The sequence below is a fragment of the Aquarana catesbeiana genome, linkage group LG09 (assembly GCF_042186555.1).
Source record: "Aquarana catesbeiana isolate 2022-GZ linkage group LG09, ASM4218655v1, whole genome shotgun sequence".
Taxonomy (NCBI): Eukaryota; Metazoa; Chordata; class Amphibia; order Anura; family Ranidae; genus Aquarana; species Aquarana catesbeiana.
Window position 1 is genome coordinate 282,801,672 of NC_133332.1, and position 19,782 is coordinate 282,821,453.

Consider the following 19,782-nt stretch of genomic DNA (forward strand, 5'->3'; position numbering starts at 1 on the left):
AAAAGTACCCCTACCATTTCACTAAAAAACTGTCAAAAATGTTAAAAATGACAAGAGACAGTTTTTGACAATTCCTTTATTTAAATGCTTCTTCTTTCTTCTTTCTTCTATCTTCCTTCATCTTCTTCTTCTTCTTCTTCTGGTTCTTCTGGCTCTTCTGGTTTTTCGGTGTTCTTGTCCAGCATCTCCTCCGTGGCATCTTCTATCTTCTTCTCCTCGGGCCACTCCACACCCATGGCATGGGGGAGGCCCCCGCTCTTCTCTTCATATTCTTCTCTTCTTCATCTTCTTGTCTTCTTCTCTTCTTCATCTTCTTCTCCGGGCCGCTCCGCATCCATGCTGGCATGGTGGGAGGCTCCCGCTGTGTGACGCGTCTCCTCTTCTGATGGTTCTTAAATAACGGGGGGTGCAGGGCCACCCTGTGACCCCGCCCCCTCTGACGCACGGTGACTTGACGGGACTTCCCTGTGACGTCACGGGGAATGCCACAGGGAAGTCCCGTCATGTCCCGTGCATCAGAGGAGGGCGGGGTCACCGGGTGGCCTCGCCCCCCGTTAAGAGGAGACGCGTCACACAGCGGGAGCCTCCCTTCATGCCAGCATGGATGCGGAGCGGCCCAGAAAAGAAGATGAAGAAGAGAAGAAGAGATGAAGATGAAGAAGAGAAGAAGATGAAGAGAAGAGCGGGAGCCTCCCCCCATGCCATGGGTGCGGAGTGGCCCGAGGAGAAGAAGATAGAAGACGCCGCAGAGGAGATGCTGGACGAGAACACCGGAGGAAGAACCAGAAGAGCCAGAAGAACCAGAAGAAGAAGAAGAAGATGAAGGAAGATAGAAGAAAGAAGAAGCATTTAAATAAAGGAATTGTCAAAAACTGTCTCTTGTCATTTTTAACATTTTTGACAGTTTTTTAGTGAAATGGTAGGGGTAAGTACCCCCTTACCATTTCACATGGGGGGGCGGGATCTGGGGGTCCCCTTGTTAAAGGGGGCTTCCAGATTCCGATAAGCCCCCCGCCCACAGACCCCCACAACCACCGGCCAGGGTTGTGGGGATGAGGCCCTTGTCCTCATCAACATGGGGACAAGGTGTTTAGGGGGGCTACCCCAAAGCACCCTCCCAATGTTGAGGGCATGTGGCCTGGTACGGTTCAGGAGGGGGGGCACTCTCTCGTCCCCCCTCTTTTCCTGTGGCCTGCCAGGTTGCGTGCTCAGATAAGGGTCTGGTATGGATTTTTGGGGGGACCCCACGCCGTTTTTTTTTTTTAATTTTGGCGGGGGGTTCCCTTTAAAATCCATACCAGACCTGAAGGGTCTGGTATGGAATTTAGGGGGACCCCCACGTCATTTTTTTTTAAATTTTGGCTGGGGTTCCCCTTAATATCCATACCAGACCTGAAGGGCCTGGTATGGAATTTAGGGGGACCCCCACGTCATTTTTTTTTTTTTTGGTTCGGGGTTCCCCTGTGGGGAATTCCCATGCCGTTTTTATCAATTAACTTTTATGTGTATTGTCGGACCGGCAATGCAATAGCCGCGAGTAGTTTTAAATGACTTTTTTTCTTTGAAATGTCATTTTGCTGTCAGACTGTTCTACAGACTGTTTACAGGCATACTATAGACACCCCCCAGCTACGAAATTTAAAGGGATATTACACTTTTATTGTTTGACTTTAAGCATTATTAAAATCACTGCTCCTGAAAAAACGGCCATTTTTACAACTTTTTTTGCATTGATACATGTCCCCTGGGGCAAGACACCTTTTATGACAATAACTTGCATATAAGCCTTTAAAATTAGCACTTTTTGATTTCTCCCATAGACTTTTAAAGGGTGTTCCGCGGCATTCAAATTTGCCGCAAACACCCCAAATTGTTCGCTGTTCGCCGAACTTGCGAACAGCCAATGTTCGAGTCGAACATGAGTTCAACTCGAACTCGAAACTCATCCCTAATCAGGGGTCTCAAACTGGTGGCCCTCCAGCTGTATATGTTTCGGGATGACCCTCTTCTTCAGGTGTATATTTAGTCAGAGAATGATCTACAAGAAAGCATAAGAATCAGATATGTAGTATTAACATCAAAGAAACATAACTAATAACCAACCTTCATGGTATACTGTCATGTATCAACTGATTTTTAAGATGTTCCCTATGGCAGCTTGTTTGGTGGTGGAGAGACATTCTGTGTAGTTGATTGACTGGTATGTGTCTTGCTATATATGTTGATTTTTTTTTGTTTAATAAATTTTTATTAAAGAAAAATATAACAGAGATACAATTATAACTCAAAATAGAGAACATTTCCATTTTTACAATAACACAAAGAAAGAAAAACAGTACTCACATACCGTACCAGTTAGAGTAATTCCGTAATTGCCTCTAGGAAGATACATAAAATCAGCGCACTATCCGACTAGGCAAAGGATATAAACTATGTGAGTACCATGAATCGAACGTAATTGAGTAAAAATGTAATGCTTTGGTTTATTGAAAATAGGCACTTAAAAGAGAGTATTGGGTAAAGAATGTAGAGAGAAAGAGAATAGAAGAGAGAAAAAATAAAAAGGAATATAAGACAAAAAAGTGAGGGGAGAAAGGTGAAAAGGGAGGAGAAGGGAGGTGGAAGGCTGCCGGCATGCAGGGCCATGTATTGAAAAGAGGGTTGCATTAGCGAAGTTAAAGACAATGCTAGGTGGCTAAGTCTGATTGATTAGTTTAAGGGGTTTCTGTAATGAGATTTTTATATGAGGAAGTGGTCTGAAATTTTTTCCAAGAACCCCATATGAGAGAATGTTTCTGAGAGGTCCCTCTGATATTGTGGGTGATACTCTCCATGAGGTGTACGTTGTCAACCATTTGTAGCCAGTTTTTTATAGAAGGAATTACTGATTGACCCCATAAAGTGGGAATCAAGGCCTTGGCAGTCTTCAGTAGATGAGGAATGATTGAGTGTTTGTACGACCTTATGGGAGTTTTTGTAACATGAAAAAGGATAGCCCACGGGTCGTTTGGTATGTGAACATCAGCAATCTGAACAATCAGATCACGAATGACATCCCAATATGGACGGATAAGTGGACAAAACCACCATATGTGTGCATGGGTAGCTTTGTTCCCACAGTTCCTCCAGCACAAAGGGGAACTGGCGGGGAACATTTGGTGCAGTCTAACTGGGGTGTAATGCCATCTAGTGAGCAATTTATAGTTGACCTCTGACATTTTTGAGGCTAGGAACGAGGTGTGGGCTAATTGTAGGATCATATCCTTTTGATTGTCAGTCAGGGAAAGATCAAATTCAGCTTCCCATTTAGTCAAGTAATGTGGGAATCCGGGATTTTGAAGAGCGATAAGGGCTTTATAAAATAACGAAATGCTATGTAGAGGAGGATCTTTTGGATAAAATATAACTTCTATAGCGTTTAAATTACTAACGCCCCTAAGTGGAGTAGCAAGAGAGTTTAGGAAGTGTTGTATCTGGTGGTATCTCCATTTATCTAGAAACGTGGCAGGTTTAGGGGCGAGGATCGTAGGTAATAGTTTTAGTACATTGCCATTAAGAATATGGTGGAGCAAAAGAGGCTCTTCCGGCCTCCATGACTTAAAACCTGGATCCAGAAGACCTGGCAAAAAGTATGTACGATTGAGGAGAGGTAATAGGGGGGAGTCATAAGCCCAAGAAAGTTTTTTATGTAAGGCGTCCCATACATCTAAAGAGGATATGGTGAGAGCCGAGGTAATACGAGCAAGGTTCCTGTGGGATCTGGGTATCCAGGGAGCCATTGAAAGATCCGTGCCACTTAAGGAGTACTCAATTTGTACCCATAACTTTGAGTTAAGAGCATATTTCCACTCAGCTAGTCTGGCCAATACAGTCGCCTGGTAATATGCTTTGAAATTGGGAAGTGCCAGACCACCTGAGCATTTGGAACGAAACAAAGACTCCCTGGATATTCTAGGATGTCTGTCCTTCCAGATGAAGCGGGAAACCATGGATTGTAAAATAGTAAAAAACCCCACTGGAACACTCAATGGCAGCATTTGAAAGAGAAAGAGAATGCGAGGTAAAATGTTCATTTTAATTATATTTACTTTCCCTAACCAGGTGTGAGACAAGTTGGACCAATTTCGTAAGTCATTTCTGATCTTGTTTAGCATGGGAATATAATTATATCGAAAAAGGGAGTGGAGATTGGAAGTAAGATAAATGCCTAAGTATTTCATACATTTTGGTTCCCATTTAAATGGAAAGAGGGGTTTAAGAGAGAGAGCCTCAGATTTAGGGATGTTAATGTTTAAAATTTCGGATTTAGATAAGTTTGAAGTTTTTAAGTTTGAAATTGAATGAAACGAGGAAAATGCAGACATCAAATTGGGGATCGAAATACATGGTTGTTGAATGAAAAATAGAACATCATCTGCATAAGCTGCGTATTTATGGGATTTGTTGCCTATTTGTATGCCTTTGATATTAGCACTGTTCCTAATTGTAGCTAAGAAGGGTTCTAAAGTAATTGCAAAAAGGAGAGGGGAGAGGGGACATCCTTGCCTGGTTCCATTATGTAGAACAAAGGGGTCACTTAGCGTCCCATTAATTCTAATTTGTGCTGAGGGATCAGAATATAGGGATGAGATACGGTGGAACATTTTAGGTCCCAGGCCAAAGTGGCGTAAGGTCAATTTAAGGTACTCCCAGTCCACCCTATCAAAAGCTTTTTCTGCATCAGTAGAAAGAAGTAGGGTGGGCTGGGAGTACCTTAAATTGACCTTACGCCACTTTGGCCTGGGACCTAAAATGAACATATTGAATTAAGGAGATTGCACAAAGGGAATTATCTTTTGCTTCTCTAGTGGGTATGAAACCTGATTGGTCTGCGGAGATCCATTTGGGTATAAGGGGAAGTAAGAGGTTTGCTATAACTTTGGCGAATAATTTAGTGTTAACGTTAATTAATGATATTGGTCTATAACTGTTACAAAGGGTAGGGTCCTTATCTGATTTGGAAATGACAGTGATATGAGTTGAAAGTGATTCCGGGCGTAGACCTGAGGAGTGAGAGATAGAGTTTGCATATGCAGAGAGGCGAGGAAGTAAGATGTCACTGAATGTTTTATGATAAAGAATAGTGAACCCGTCAGGTCCAGGGGCTTTACCAGAGGGGGAAGACTTTAATGCTGCTTGAAATTCCTCCACCGAGAAGTCTTCTTCTAATTTTCTTAAGGACGGACATGGGCAATTTAGGAAGATTAGCTTCTATCAAGTAGGAAAGCATGCGATTCCATCTGTCCTTATGAGGAAGAGAGGATAAGTCATTTTTGACGTTATACAGGTCCGAATAATAATCTCTGAAGGCTTTAGCAATGTCTGGAGTTGCATAAGCTAATGAACCTGACGGGAGTTTGATTTTGGGAATAAATGATTGCGATTGCTTAGTCTTTAATGACCTAGCTAACAATCTGCTAGGTTTATTCCCCCATTCGTAAAATTTCTGTGACAGGCGTTGGAACTTTCGCTTGGTATCTAAATTAAGGAGGGATTTCAATTCTTCTCATTTAAGTGTGAAGGATTGAAGGTGTGCAATATGTAAAGAAAGTTTATGTTGCTTGTCAAGAGCCGCTAACTGTTGTAAGACCTGGTCAATTTGTTGACCATGCTCCCTTTTCTTCCGAGCGCCAAGCTCAATGAGTCGGCCTCTAATAGTAGCCTTGTGAGCTTCCCATACAATAGAGGGGGAGGTGTCAGAAGGTTTGTTTTCCTTGAAATACTGCGATAAATGAGAAGCCAACATGGAAACGTCCACTTCATCAGAGAGAAGGGAGTCATTCAGCTTCCAATTGGTGGTGCGTCGGGGTAGGGAAGGCATGGTCAGTGTCATCGACACAGGTGCATGGTCTGAAATAGATGCAGTGCCTATGTTAGTAGAGTGTAAGAGGGGGAGATGAAAGTGATCTATGAATATATTGTCTATTCTAGAGTATGACTGATGTGTTGAGGAGTAATGTGAAAAATCCTTCTCCTTGGGGTGAAAAAGGCGCCATGCGTCCATTAATTGAAGATCAAGAAGCCGTTTTTTCACAAATTTCAGTCGTTTAAAAGAGATATTAGAACGATTTTGTGACGTATCCATAGTGGGGTCTAATGGTATGTTTATATCCCCTGCTAGGATAGTAAGTCCTTTGGCGAAATGTGACAATTTAGTCAGTATTTGGGAGAGAAAGGTTGGTTGATTATGGTTCGGGCAATAGATATTCGCAAGAGTGCATTGAGTATTTCCAATAAATCGCCTAAGAAAAAGAAAGCGACCATGATCATCTGCAAGCATTTCAGATAACCTAAAGGACATGTTTCTGCAAAAACCAATACCTACCCCCTTAGCTTTATTGGTGTCCGATAGGCTATAATACCACTGTGGAAAGTTAGGTGACGTTAGTTTAACGGGTGTCGTGTGAGTTAGATGGGTTTCCTGAAGAAAGGCAATGGAACATGTAGCTTGTTTCAGTTCCCGATATACTTGGTGTCGTTTAGCAGCAACATTAAGACCCCTAACATTATAGGATACTATCTTTACCTTAGCGATTTAGAAAAAAGATGTGAGCCTTCAAACAAGCTTGCCAGGCATGCCAGCAGGGAGGAGAAAGTGGAGGGAAAGAAGGAAGAAAAAGTGAGTAAAGAGAGAGATGAGGAGGGATGGAAAAGGATAAACATATACAGAAGATATACATGTAAATCAAAGAACTTGTGGGAAATGAATGAATGTCACACAGGAATCTGCAGTGGTCCCGTTGGGGAAAGAGAGAGCGAAAGGCCATCCCAATCCCTGAGCAGGGGTGGAATAGGACAACTTCAGGGCCGTTCGCACTCGCCTACCCCAGAAGGAGATGGGGGCGGGGTTACGCTGTAGGAGGGAGGTAGTGAGGGGAGTGTGCCCCGACAGCACACGACCTGTAAAAAATTAACAAATAACTTGCAACTAGCAAGAAAACAATAAGTTCCAGTTAGAAATATGAAAAACCCATACAAATAGAACCAGAATCAGTATAAACAGTGTACATCCGGCAAGATATCATAAATGTAGACCAACCTAGAGCCTGAACCAAAAAACCCCAAAAAAAAGAAAAAGGGAAGATCAAACACTGGTCAGATTAATGACGAGTCCGCTTTAGTCATAAGTGGACAAGTAAAAGTAGGAAAAACATAGCGGCCAAAATCAGACTCTATAAAAAGCAAACAAAAAAAAAAAAAAAAAACCTTGTAGGAGAGAGACTGTTTACATTAATGATAAAGGCGTGGATGAAAAAATAAATGGTTCAACCATGTTTTTGTGCAGAACCCGGGAGAGAAGTGCACCTCTTCTTTGAGGGTTTTTTTTCCAAAGAGCGTCCATAGGGCAGGAGAATTTAGGGATTGGGTCCTGCCAGCCTGGAAGTTCCATGGGCGAGAGATGTAAATCCTGCAGAAAAGTTGGGAGTTCCTCAGGAAATCTCAGCATATGGGAGCGGCCATTTTTTGTGGCAATCAGGCAGGCAGGGAAGCCCCATCTGTATGTGATCCCGTCAGAGCGTAGTTGGTCAAGGAGCAGTTTTAGGGCTCTACGACGATCTAAAGTATCCTTGGAAAGATCTGGATAGATGGTGATAGTTGCCCCGTCAAAGTCAATGTTAGGCAGTCCCCGCATTTTCACCATGATGGCATTTTTATCTTCAAAGTAATGCAGGCAACATATAACATCCCTGGGCAGATCTGAGTTAGCATTACGGGGTCGTAGGGCACGATGCACACGGTCGAAGCGTAGCGGTACAGTGACAGGGTTACCCAGAATAGTATTAAAAATGCCCCTTATAGAAGGTTCAAGATCAGTATCTTCAGTGGCTTCCGGCAGACCTCTAACACGTATATTATTTCTGCGGTTACGGTTCTCGAGGTCTTCAAGCTTATACAAAGATGCACGGTGGGCAAACGCCAGCTGGGTAACAGTGTCCTGCAATTCTTTAATAGCTAATGCTTGCGTGTCTTGTCGCTGCTCCGTTTCCTCTACTCTGACCAAGATATGTGACATATCAGATCTAACTGCAGTTATTTCTTTTTTAATGGATTTCTCCAAACTGTGAAACATGCCTGCAAGTTCTTTTTTGAGACCGCTCATAAGTGTAGACATTTCAGGGCCCGCGGGGGATCCAGGATCGTCCATAAGATCCGAGCAGTAGGAGGATGCCGGAGAGCTCTCTCTCACCGATGCGGCGTGGGATGATGGAGAAGCGCTTGTTCTCGAGGTTCTGGCTTGGTTGCCACGTGCGTTGGCTAAGTATTGCTGAATAGAACTAGTAGAGGCTGGAATGGGTAGTGATCTCTTGTTTGGACGTTTAACTGGGGCAGGCCGGAGTTTAGGTGTTTTTGCGGGCATAGCTGGAACTATATGGCCGATAACTGTAAAGAGCACCTCCCCTCACATTTGAGCAATATCACACATTCATCAAGGTGCTATCAGCATACAGAGGGATTCCCATTGGGAGCACAAAGGTGGCCTCTGGTCTCCAGATGCAGGCCAGAGCCACGGACCTTCCTAGCGGCAGTGGTCGGCCAGGAGCTGCAGTATTATGTGGGACTTAAAGGAATCAATTAAGATCTACAGTCAAAGTCACATAAAATATATAGCCCAGCTCTTTGAGGGGGGAATCTTGCTGCAGGAAACAGTAAGGGAACTTCAATGAGGTTCAGTGAGGCAAAAAATCTAAAAGGGTGTATTTGGAGCACCAAGATGGCCACCGGCCTCCAGAAGTAGGCCGAAGCCGCGGACTTTCCTAACGGCTCTACCTGGCCGGGTGGGTGCCGCCTCTAAAAAAAGTCTAGTATCCGTGCTGTGCGTGGGTGGAGGGGGAATGCTGTTACTCACTGTGTCCCAGATATTGGAGAGGGCCGATCAACTCCAGATTGGTGTCCGGAGGCAAGATGGCGACCGGCCGAAGGGAAGAAAGGCTGAGGGCTCGGGCTCACAAGCAATCCACCGCCGCTGGTCCCTGTCAATCTCCGGCAGGACGGGGGGCCGCCAACCCAGGGCAGAGGTCAGCGCTCGGGTCACAGGGACACCAGGCCGGAGGCTCCGTGCAGGCAGTAGGCCCCAAAATGGCGACCGGGACCCCGGCGCGGCACGATCCGTAGGCCCGGATCAGGATATTCAGCTGGAGCCAGGAAAGACCCCTCCAGGAGTATAGCAGGGGGGGTCCAGAAGGCTGTAAAGGGGTGATGGAGGCTCAAAAAAGGTGGATTAGTATCCGGATGGCAACGGATTCCTTGTGCTTTTGAGGAGCTCGGCTAGCTCACGTCCTCCTCGGTGCTCGTCCAGACACGCCCCCCGCTATATATGTTGATATTATGTGTATGATGCGTCGCTGTATGAATCATTGCTAAAAGATATGCTTTTTCACAGATCTGGTGTTTGTCTGAAACCTTATGCAATACTTAATCTTGAATACTTTTTGAAACCTGGACCTAAACTGTGTACACCCAACCTGCATGATGTGATCTCAACAATGTGATTTGAGATTTTTCAGCTAGGTTGGTATTTCTTTTGATTACTCCAATTAGGATTAGATCTGCGATAAGACGTTTCAATCATTCTAATCAGTATCCTCTTTAATATTTTTATATACTATATAGAATTCACATGTGGCTATAGATGGTTCCTTGGACTATTTTCAGTTACACCTGATTTCACTACCCACTGGGACAATTCATTCTCTCCACGCCTAATTAAATACCTTGTTCAGTGAAGACTACATAGGTGTATACCATTTAATTGAAATGCTTTGATTGTACTCTTTGAATTTAATTACCCAAATTACAATGGTTGTGAGATTGAATTCTCCACCTTATGAATTCCTTAAATGCTAGTACCTACGCTTAAAGTTTTCTCTTTTTCATACAACAGTCTCTCTATGTGACGTCACTTTTCCTGGTTCCCGCACTCGCCTGGGAGATTGCCATTTTTGGCCTTTGTGACGCCCAAAATTCTGGTGCCGGTTATGTGGGTGAGTTTACGCTTTGCTCCTAATCAATCATTTCACTTGGGTTTATTTCCTGATGTTGAGGGTTGTATAAGAGGGGTATATTAGACCTTATCCTTATTTATTTGAGATACATGACAGTATACCATGAAGGTTGGTTATTAGTTATGTTTGTTTGATGTTAATACTACATATCTGATTCATATGCTTTCTTGTAGATCATTCTCTGATTAAATATACTCCCGAAGAAGGGGGTCACCCCGAAACATGTAGAGTTTACCATTGGAAGACGAATCTCTGTGTGTAGCAGCGCAGAATTACTATACATATGCTAGTTCTTCCAATTGTGTGTCAGATTAGTGGATGCTCCATGTATAGCAGCACCCATTGTATATTATTATTGAGGGCTTTTTACTATGTATTGTGTGTAATAAATTTATATTTTTTATATATTGACTTTTGTAAGTTAATACCGTACCACGACAGTCCATGTTGCCTCCATAATTGTCCAAATCTCCAACTAGCTGTTTTATCCTGGAATTTCTGGATCAATGGGTTAATATTGAGTTTGACCTGAAGGTTTCTACCACTTTAATCTGTTCTGCTATTTGGGGTAGGGGTGTAACAAGAGAAGGGGGTTCAGAGGAAGTAAAGTAGACTTGTCCCAATTCTTTGTAAACCCAGAGAAGGTTCCAAATCTATGAACTAGTTCCATAAGGTTTATCAGTGAGGTAGATGTGTCTCCAAGAAAGAGGAACGCATCATCTGTATACAATGCCAGTTTGTCTTCTAGTTCATCACGTTTAAATCCACATATTGCAGGGTGCCCTCTAATAGCTGTAGCTAGGGTCTCTATTGGTAGTGCAAATAGCAGTAGGGCCAGGGGACAGGGGACCCTGTCTGGTACCCCTGTGTAGTTCAAAGGAGGTAGATAAGGTGTTATTAATTCTGATACAGGTTTTTGGAGCTTTATATAATAGTTTGATCGAAGAAATAAATACCTCCCCAAGTTGAGTTTTTCCAACACCCTCCATAGGTAGTTCCACTCTACACTATCGAACGCCTTAGCAGCATCAAGTGAGAGCATGGCTCTCTGCCCCTGGTTATCGGAAGGGAGTTGCATATTCAGGTATAGGTAACAAAGATTGTTTGCCATAGATCGATTATATGTGAATCTGGATTGGTCTGGATGTACAAGTTTAGCTACCTCCTTGGAGAGTCTCATGGCAATGACTTTAGTAAGTAACTTTAGATCCGTATTTAGCAGGGAGATGGGTCGATAGGATTCCGGTTTATCAGGATCTTTTCCTGGCTTCACCAGGACTACCAACACCGCTTTCATACATAGAACTTGATAGAGAATCTAGGGATCGGGCATTGTTAAGGGTATGCAGTAACTCAGGTAAAAGTATCTCCTCAAATTTTTTATATAATTCGATAGGTAAGCCATCCTTAACTGGGGCCTTAGAGTTCGGGAATGTGGCCAGTGCGAGTTGTAGTTCCTTAAGGGTGAGGGGTGCATTTAATTGTTTTTTATCTTCCCCTTGGAGCGGCGGGAGTTGTATGTTGTCCAAAAGTCAGACGACTCAGCTGCAGGGTAAGACACTTTTGAGGAATATAGATCCTGGAAGAAGGTACAAAACCCCTTTAGTATGGAAGGGGTGTCTGTAACCACTTGAGAAGGTGATATGGCTAGTCTGTGTATAATGTTGGAGGGTTGTTGGGATCTGGCTATCATAGACAGCATATGACCAGTTTTCCCACCCTCTTCAAAGTATGTTTGAGAGGTGAAGAAACGCTTATTGTCAGCTTGCTGGTGATGTATGGTGCGTAAAGTTTTAGTGCATCTATCCACTGCCTCTCCTGGTCAGGTGTAGGGGCTTGTAGGAATGTTTCTTCAGCTCTATCTACTGCTAGGTTGGCATCTTTGGCTCACTATCTACTCTTGGTCTTAATTGTAGCAATCTCCTTAATGCAGATACCGCTAATGAAGGCCTTCAGGGTATCCCATACCACCCCATAAGTGGCTGAAGGTTTGTTATCTGTTAAAAAGTTTCTAATGTGAAACTGCTTGAGTTCAGTGTCAGTAAACAGCTGGAGCCAGAATGGGTTTAGCTTCCAATGGACAGGTAGTCTAGTGGTAGGTCACCACAGGGTCATAACGATGATTAATGGCATTTCCCGGTGCAAAATCTATACGCAATAGCGTAGAGTGTGTCAATGAATGGCAGGAGAATTGGGCCTTGAGCGGGAAGTGACATCTCCATAGATCCTTAAACCCAAGTTCAGCTATACATTTGGCTAAAGTAGTAATAGTTCTGGGGCCTTGCGGGCAGTAATTCAAGTGAGGCATCCAGTGTACTGTTGAATTCACCTACGACATATACTGGGAGCTGGGGATGCCTAGCCAAAAACCTTAGATAAACATTGCAGTACTACCAGTGTAAAAGGTGGGAGTACATAAACATTAGCAATTACACAGGCATGAGATTCCCACCTACCCATCAAAAAAATAAATCTGCCCTCAGAGTCTATTTGGGTGTCGAGTTTAGTGAATGAGGCATTCCTGGAGAACAATATACTAACCTCTCTAGAGTATCTGGTGTGCACAGAGTGATACTGTACAGGGTATTTAGACACATGAATAAGATTGGTAGTGTCACTGGTGAGGCGAGTCTCCTGTAAGCAAATAACAGCAGGAGCCTGGTGTGAGAAAAAGGTAAATACTGCGGTCCTTTTTTATAGGATCATGCAAGCCTCTGATGTTCCAGGAGAGGATTGAGTCTACCTGTTTACCTATTTAAAGAGGAGAAATGTGGGAAAGTCCCCAAACCAGCGTGGGTCCGGTTTGTGAAGGAGGGACTTGGCAATCCAGTCTAGCAGATTCCCATGATAACTTTTGCGCAGTAGGCACTCAATGTGATTAGCAGCAGTCATCTCGCTCTTGGGTACAGAGTCGCATGGCAGCCTGGAGCTGTAGAATGATTTCTAGAGGTAGAGCCCACCCAACCAAGGCTGAAAAACAACAAAAAATTAAAGGAATATAAACAGTCTTCCAACAAAGAATACGGAAGTTCCAATTGGAAAACCTTCCATGTGTGCCCCGCAGGGCTATGTGAGGGGGGGGACAAGCGAGGGCTAGGACCCCGTGCCAGGGAGACAGGTAGACAAGATGCTGGTAAGAGATGTAATACACCAGCAAGTTCACAGTGTTCCTCTTTGGGCTCCATTGTTAGCAAGGCAAGTAAACAGAATAAATGACGGCAGGTTAGCGTATGCTTCTAGCTCGAGCCGTCATCTCGAGCAGCCGCTCGCAGGTGTCGATCATGCCGGTCAAGCCAGTTGGCAGCCATAGCTGGGTTTTTAAAGAAGTGTACAAACCCATCTGCAACTATACGTAGTTTGGCTGGGTAAAGCATGGAATACATCACTGATATTGCTCGCAGGCGTTTCTTTATGTTGGTAAATCTGGCCCTCTGTTTTTGGATGGCTGATGAGAAATCCGGATATATGGATTTTTTGATGCCCTGTATTTCCAGATTAGCTTTTTGTCTAGCCAAGCGAAGGATAATATCTCTATCTTTATACTGTAGGAGTTTCAATAGAAAAGGTCTATAATTGCCCCCTGGTGGCGGTGGGCTAGAAGGCACCCTGTGAGCTCTCTCCACAGAAAAGAATGGAGTGTGGTTGTTTTTGCCAAACGTGTCAGCTAGCCAGGTTTCAATGAAACCAACTGGGTTCTTCCCTTTGGGTTTTTCAGGCATACTGACTGACTACTCCGTCCCAGCCTGTTTTCCATGTCTTCCACTCTGGTCGCTGTATCAGCCACTTTAGCAGAAGTCATTTGAACATCTTGCTGAATTGGATGCAGCTCATCCTCCATGGAGCTCACCCTACCCTCCAAAGCAGTGGCCCTTTCCCTTATCTTTTGCATGTCATGTCTAATCTGCAGTATACCTTCTTTCATACTTCTAACTTTTGTGGACAGGTCAGTGAGTGAGGAGCCATAGGTATGAACTGCAGTTAGAATGTCCTGCAGAGAGGGTTCTCTATGCTCAGAGTCAGGGGGGTCTGCTACACCAAGAGGAGGGAGGGGAGACACAAGTGTACTCACTGTGTTGCCATGTGCTGCCAGCGCCAACTTCTGTGCTGCCTGCTGTTCCATGTGCTTCTGCTGCATGGTGGGGCTGTTGTTTGCCGCTTTTGCTGCATACGAGGTAGGTGGCTGCTGCAAAGATTTCTGGCCACCGGGATTATGTGCATATTGTTCTAGCGTGGGGGCAGCTACGCTGCCACATTCTTTCTCCGAGCGCTGTTGTAGCGGGGATCCGCCATGTTGGATCTTCTGCTCAGCCTGTATGTTCTCTGACATCTGACATTTTAGGAGAGACAAATTTAGTATTATTCCAAATTTCCTCCCTGTCATCATCCTCTATAATTCCAGTGTCAGACTCCCAGTGAGCTTTAACTTTATAAGCCAAATCAGTAACTTGGGGGAGACGGACAGTGGAATAGAAGGTAGAAATTAGTTTGGTAGATTCTGTGCCAAAAATAGTATGTACTATGGGAGGGGTTGTCAAAGAGTGATATATATGGTTAAATTGGGTTTGCAGGACATGACAGAGCTGTAAGTATCTAAAACAGATGTTTAGGGAGTGCAAATTCTGCCTTTAGTGATTGAAATGTTTTGGGCCTGGAAGTAGTTATAACGTGGTGCAAATATATTATTCCCTGGGTAGCCCACACTACAGGGTCTGGCACCGTAAGTAGTTCTGGTAAGTTACTGTTATACCATAGGGGGGTATGGGAGTGAGATGATGGATATTGATTCTAAGGGCAAGTTCCCATATTCGTCGGTGGTGGGATAGCATACTATTGTTACATCTGGGATAGCCATAGTGTGTTTTCCCCCAAAAAATGGACTGTAAGGGAGTATGAGCAGGGTGTGTGGGATTATTACATACTAAAGCTTGGTACAGTGAAAAGTCGGGTTAGTCGAAGTAATAAAAGATAGTTGGGAGGCCGGATAGTAATATTTGAAGTCAGGTAGGGCCACTCCTCCTAAAGAAATGGGTTTCTTAAGGGCTATCCATGCTAACTTGTGCCTACTATGGCCCTACACAAGGGAGAAAGGAGTTAAGACTAGCTTCTAGGATCTTAAAGAATTTCAAAGGTATGTATAGGGGAGCGTGCCAAATCAAATACAATATTTTAGGTAGGAAGATCATTTTGATCAGGTTTATTCGACCCATCACTCCCAAAGGTAGCCTGGTCCAGATTTGAGTTTTAGTTTTAACCAATGTAATGAGGGGTTCTATATTAAGGGAATAATAATCCGTAAGCTGTCTAGTGACCAGAACTCCCAGATATTTAATGGATGATACTCTGGCTAAGAGAAGGGGAAATGTATAGGAGGGGGAGGGAAATGGTCAATGGGGCAAGATTTGGGATTTCGACCAATACGGTGTCTGGAGTCCTTTCCAATATTTTCAATGGTATATAGTGCAGCTTGTAAAGAAGGCCCTGAATCCGCTGAACTTCAGTGTGTTAAGTGCCATTTAACACAGTATATTTCAGTGTGTTACGTGCCATTTAATGCAGTATATTTCATTGCAATACTGGATGTTTAACGCAGTATATTTCTGTGCATTACTGCATGTTTAACGCAGTATATTTCGGTGAGTTGGGTGCCATTTAATGCAGCACATTTGAGTATGTTAGTGTATGTTTAACACAGTAAATTTCTCTGCAATACTGCAGAATATTTCTTGCTTTAGTGCACGTTTAATGCAGTATATTTCAGTGCGTTACTGTGCTTGTAACTCACTATTGTTATGTGCGTTAGTGCATGTTTAACTCAATATATTTTAGTGAGTTACATGCCATTTAATGCAGCATATTTGAGTGCGTTAGTGCATGTTTAACACAGTATATTTCTCTGCCTGACTGCACATTTAAGGCAGTATACTTCTGTGCTTTAGTGCACGTTTAACGCAGTATATTTCTGTGCATTAGTGCATGTTTAACGCAGTATATTTCAGTGCGTTACTGCACATTTAATGCAGTATATTTCTGTGCATTACTGCACGTTTAATGCAGTATATTTCAGTGTGTTACATGCTGTTTAACGCAATATATTTCAGTGCATTACTTGCTGTTTAATGCAGTAAGTTTCAGTGCATTACTTGCTGTTTAATGCAGTAAGTTTCAGTGCATTACACGCCAATTAATGCAGTATATTTCAGTGTGTTATGTGCCGTTTAATGCAGTATAGTTCAGTGCATTACTGCACATTTAACGCAGTATATTTCTGTGCGTTACTGCACGTTTAACGCAGTATATTTGTGTGTGTTACTGCACGTTTAAAGCAGTATATTTCAGTGAGTTACATGCTGTTTAATGCAGTATATTTTAGTGCGTTAGTGCACTTTTAGCGCAGTAGGTTTCAGTGCATTACGTGCCGTTTAACGCAATATATTTTAGTGCGTTATGTGCTGTTTAACGCAGTATAGCTCAGTGCATTACTGCACGTTTAGCACGTTTAACGCAGTATATTTCAGTGTGTTACATGCTGTTTAATGCAGTATATTTCAGTGCATTATGTGCTGTTTAATGCAGTAGGTTTCAGTGCATTACACGCCATTTAACACAGTATATTTCAGTGTGTTATGTGCTGTTTAATGCAATATAGTTCATTGCATTACTGCACATTTAGCGCAGTATATTTCTGTGCGTTAGTGCACATTTAATGGCATTTATTTCAGTGTATTACATGCCATTTATCGCAGTATATTTCAGTGCGTTAGTGCACGTTTAATGCAGTATATTTCAAAGCCTTACTGTACATTTAACGCAGTATATTTCAATGCCTTACGTGCCATTTAATGCAGTATATTTCAGTGCGTTAGTGCATGTTTAACACAGTAAATTTCAGTGCATTACTGCATGCTCAACAAAGTATATTTCTGTGAATTGCTGCACAGTATATTTCAGTGTGTTACGTGCTGTTTAATGCGGTGTATTTCAATGCGTTAGTGAACGTTTAACGCAATATATTTCAGTGCATTATGTGCCATTTAATGCAGTATATATCACTTGCATTACGCAACCTACGCAGTAGGTTTCAGTGCATTATGTGCCATGTAACGCAGTACATTTCTGTGCATTACTGCCCGTTTAACACAGTATACTGCAGCGCAGTATGTGCCATTTAACACAGTATATTTCAGTGCATTACTGCACGTATAACGCAGTTATTTTTCGGTGCGTTAGTGCACGTTTAACTGAGTATATTTCAGTGCATCACATGCCATTTAGCACAGTATATTTCTGTGCAATCATACACAGGCAGTGTATTTCTGTGTGTTACTGTGCGTTACTGCATTATACTGCATTTAACGCAGTATAATGCAGTGCATCAGTGCAGTTTTACTGCAGTATATTGTAGTGTGTCAGTGGAGTGTGTCTGGGTAGCAAGTACTCAGGTTAAAGTGCACCAAACACAACTTTACATTAATTAAAGTGCATCCTCGTACACATTTCCACATCTTTATTACATTTTGTTAATAAGCAACCCCCATCATGTCTGTGGGGGGGTGGGCTTACTGGAACTTGACAGAGATCACTGTTCCCGATCACTGGGAACAGTAGATCTCTGTCATGTCATCTGGCAGAACGGGAAATTACATTGGGAACAGAATGGGCAGTTCCCCGTTCTGCCTCTCCTCCCCACGGGTCGTGGCGGACATTGAGTCAGTTCACGCAGGAGAGCCGACCTGCTGCAGTATATTTGCGTGAGCTGGTGGGCAAGTGGTTAACACAGTAGATTTCTGTGTGTTACTGCACGTTTAATGTAGTATATTTCTGTGCCCTAATGCACGTTTAACTCAGTATATTTCTGTGCATTGCTGCACGTTTAACGCAATATATTTCAGTGTGTTACGTGCCATTTAACACAGTATATTTCACTGCATTAGTGCACGTTTAATGCAGCATATTTCAGTGTGTTAGTGCACATTTAACCACTTTCAGACCAGCCGCCGCAGTTGTACTGTGGCAAGTTGGCTCCCCTGCATGAAACCACATTGCTATATGTCAGCTCACGGGGACCGGATAGCAGGTACGCGCGTGCTGCACAGCGGGGGTGCCGGTGCTCGCGGACAACGAATGCGATGACTGCCGGCCACGAGCGATCATGAGCAGGAGACAAAGAACAGGGATGATGTTTGTAAACACACACTTCCCCTGTGTGTGGGAACTGAGTTAAATGTGACAGATTGTGTGTTCCTGTTAGCTAGGAACCCCGATCCATCACTTCCATCTAGTCTCCTCCCCCTTCAGTTAGAATCACCTCCCAGGGAACACAGTTAACCCCTTCACCATCCCTAGTGTTAACCCCTTCATTGCCAGTGACATTTTTACAGTAATTAATGCATTACATGCTGTTTAATGCAGTATATTTTAGAGCGTTAGTACACATTTAACCACTTCAGCCCGAAAAGGATTTGCCCCCTTAATGACCAGGCCATTTTTTGCGATACTGCACTACGTCGCTTTAACTGACAAGTTAAGTCGTGTGACACTGTACACAAACAAAATTTACGTATGTTTTTACCCACAAATAGAGCTTTCTTTGGTGGTATTTGATCACCGCTGCGGTTTTCTTTTTTGCGCTATAAACAAAAAGACCAACAATTATTTAAAAAAAATATTTTTACTTCCTGCTATAATAAATATCCAAAAAAAAAAAATGTATTCATCAGTTTAGGCTGATCAGTATATTTTTCTACATATTTTTGGTAAAAAAAAATAGGCGTATATTGATTGATTTGCGCAAAGTTATTGCATCTACAAACTATGGGATAGATTAAGAGACTTTTATTTTTTTATTGTTTTTACTGGTAATGGCAGTGATCTGCGATTTTTAGCAGGACTGCGACACTGCAGTGGACAAATATGACCCAAAATGACACTTTTTGGGGACCAGTGACATTATTACTTTGATCAGTGCTATATAATGCACTGATCAATGTAAAAATGACACTGGCAGGGAAGGGGTTAATACTAGGGGGCGATCAAGGGGTTAGGTGTGTTCCCTGGGTGTGTTCTAACTGTAGGGGGGATGGCCTTACTGAAACATGACAGAAATCACTGAGAACAGTAGATCTCTGTCATGTCATCTGGCAGAACGGGAAATCGCCTTGTTTACATAGCTAGTTCCCTGTTCTGCCTCTCCTCACCTGCCGCAGTATATCTGCATGAGCTGGTCGGCAAGTGGTTAGCACAGTATATTTCTGTATTGTTACTGCATGTTTAACGTAGTATATTTCAGTATGTTACTACACGTTTAACCGGTTCCCGACTGGCGCACGCCGATGTACATCGGCAGAATGGCACGGCTGGGCAAATGGGCGTACCTGTACGTCCATTTGAATTCCCCGCCGTGCCATTGTGTGCGAGCCGCCCGGGAGCTCCGTGAGTCGGGTTGTGGGTCCCGTGGACTCAATTGCCGCAGGGATACCCGTGATGCCTCATGGAGAGGATGAACGGGGAGATGCTGATGTAAACAGCATCTCCCCGTTCTGCCTAGAGACAAGTGTCACTCGATCTCTGCTCCCTGTCATTGGGAGCAGAGATCAGTGACGTCACACACCAGTCCATCCCCCTGATAGTTAGAAATCATTCCCCTAGGACACACTTAACCCCTCCCCACCCCCTAGTGGTTAACCCATTCATTGCCAGTGTCATTTACACAGTAATAAATGCATTTTTAATCGCACTGATC